Raw genomic sequence first — 2,856 nt, 5'->3', positions numbered from 1 at the left:
ATGAATGGCATTAATTAACATATATTTATCACATGAGTGTCTTCAAACTCTTACTTTAGCCTAATCAACTAAATATTGATGTATTGAAAGCATTCATCATTACTTAGTGCAAACAAAATAAGCATTCACATTTAATTTATTTATGTAAGTTCACGAATTTTTTTATTTTTTTTAATATTAAAGTTCACAAACTTTTAATTACTTTATTAGTTAATCCCAATTTTTCTTATTTCGTCTTGGAGCCATTGGAGTGGTGTGTAGTGGTGGTGCAACAAGTTTATTACTAATTTTAACATCATAAAAACGTAATTTTGTTTATTAAAAACAAATAATAACAATAATGGTACAACAAGTTTCTAAACTCAAAAATAAAACAAATAACAATAATAAATTCTTAGTAATACTACAAATTAAAACTAACAATACTAAAAACACTGAAATATATATATATATATATATATATATATATATATATATATATATATATATATATATATATATAACTAGGCATAAGCCCTACACTCCTCTTTCCCAAGCGAAGTTGCCTTGCCACAACCATTTTGAATATAATCTGCATACAAATATAAGCACACCACAAAACCCAAATATGATGTTAGTACATCTAAAATCATGTAAAAAGAATACTGCAGTATATGGCATAAGTAGATGAACAAACACACATTAATCAATAGGTAAAACATCACAACAATCATGACAACATATAGTACATGCATGGATTATATTAGGAATAACAATTTAATGCTCAATATGCAATGAAAAATCATGTGGTGTGAATCTAATAACTCAAAAAAATATGGAATAAGAGATTAATCTCATTTAAATGATACTATTAGGTGACCTATTCGAGGAAGTTTGTACAAAGAAATTCTCAAGATTACACCCTAAGTGACATATTTGATCAATCAATATCCTATCTTGAGAGCTAAATTCAAATCTAATAAGTTTCTTAGATGATATATCAAGCATGCATGGCTTTAAATTGCAACATGCAATTGCAGTTGTAGTATAGTTGATGCGGTAGTCACCAGAATCGCATCGCACTGCATTGCAGTGTGATTTTCGACTATGTGTATGACTGCATCGTAACTGCATCAGATAAGTTAGACCATATTCATTCAAACCTTCTCACCGAAAACTAATTTTTATGAACCCGAAATCTCAATTTACGTTAGAATATATATGCAATGAATAATCTTATCCTTAGTACGTAGTCTCTTAATGTATTTCAAATTCAAGCATCTATCAATAAAGGGGCGTCTTCGTGGTGGAGTGATGTTTCTTTATTTGGGATCCAGGTAAAATCTCAGTCGGATTGGTTCTCTGAAGGGGTGTTTACGCAGATTGGTAATGGGATTTTGACATCTTTTTTGTTTGATCTGAGTCAAAAGTGTACCGATTAGGATTTGATACAAATCTCTCTTTCAAGCTTCCGATCGGTGGCATGTTGTTGTGTGGTCTATCTGGACCTCCCATAATGATATTTTCTATGCCAGTGGGTCTTCAATAATTGATCGATATTCTTGTGTATAGGGTGAAACTTTCCTCCTTGAAATCGTTTCTAGGTAAAAAAAAAAAAACATGGCCCCCGCTCTTTCTATGAGTGGGAGGTGCAACCTCTCTTGTGCTGGTCCAATAAAGCGATGTGAGGATGCGGTGCCTAGATGCTTCTAATCTTGAGGTGCAAAGTCTTTGTTATTAGCTTTTCCCCTTCCCTTTTTTGGTGGCTGCTTTGAGCGGTTTTGGTGGTTTGTTGCTTTCCAGATTTTTTTTTGTGTTTCTTTTGTAAATCTTTGTTAGTTTTTGAGTATTTTTGGTACTCCTGCTCTGTATTTTCACCGTCTTAATTATCCGTTATATATAATTATTTATTTTCCATTAAAAAAAACATCTTTCAAAAAATATGCATGAAACAAATTGAGACTCCACTAGTGGTGACACTACATAGTGTGTAAAAATTTAAAATTATTTTACTGCAACAGTCGCAACATCCGCCGCAGCAGCCACAATGATCGCAATCACAATGATCGCAATTGCAATGACTACCGCAATCACACTTTAAAACGCTGATATCAAGGATCTACATCATCTTTATATTTAAACAACTATATATCATTCACAATAAAATGAAGCTGGTAGCAACACTTTCTTCTAAAGCTAAAAGTAAAGTTTAAGGATGGAAAAGATATGAGAAAAGAAATTATGATGAGCAAAGAAAACTAATTGGTTAAAAACAATAGAGATTAGTTTATATCTTAACTGTTAAGCGCAGTAACAATTTTTTAGAGTGCAGTAAAGAGTTTTATTATGATCAGGGCACGGTATACGTTGAAAATTGTGAGCTTTTTTCCTTCCTGTAATGTAAATAAGAATAAAGAAATATTTCTAAAAACAGGTGAAAGTTTGTGTATATGATAAAAAAAAAAAAAAAAAATTTGAAGTATGATCTTACCATAAACATTGACTACAACAAGAAATAGAAATAGAGAAATAAAAAGGTGGATGTACTTATAAATAAACTTGAGAGTTTCAGCCATATTATTCACTTTTACATGTATTAAATTGAAATTATTTTGATCAATTTATAGTAAAAATCTCATGCTAATATACTTCAATTAAATAGTTTTTAACTCTTATAAAATTATTATTAAATACAATATTAGTGTATCATGTTTGGCCATTCAGCTCTTGTAATTGATCAATTTATCTTTCAGGAGATAGTAAAAGTCACAAAAGATACATAATAATTTTGTAGGAATAACCAACCAATGAGATCATAACATTTATATATTAATTGAAAGTATCATCGAATCAAAGTGAATGCATAAATAAACTATA

General features: G+C 30.1%; 1 long non-coding RNA gene across 1 annotated transcript; it reads right to left on the bottom strand.

The window, feature by feature from the left end:
• Positions 1 to 483: 483 nt before the first annotated feature.
• LOC123905889 lies at positions 484 to 2,580 on the bottom strand. Its single transcript, XR_006808570.1, has 3 exons — positions 2,471 to 2,580; positions 2,279 to 2,372; positions 484 to 571 (listed from the first exon to the last, which is right to left on the bottom strand). It is a non-coding gene; the product is annotated as an uncharacterized LOC123905889 (long non-coding RNA).
• Between the last annotated feature and the right edge of the window lie 276 nt (positions 2,581 to 2,856).

The sequence above is a fragment of the Trifolium pratense genome, linkage group LG2, assembly GCF_020283565.1.
Source record: "Trifolium pratense cultivar HEN17-A07 linkage group LG2, ARS_RC_1.1, whole genome shotgun sequence".
Lineage (NCBI taxonomy): Eukaryota > Viridiplantae > Streptophyta > Magnoliopsida > Fabales > Fabaceae > Trifolium > Trifolium pratense.
The sequence above is the reverse complement of the archived record's forward strand: the minus strand, read 5'-3'. Positions and strand labels throughout refer to the sequence as shown.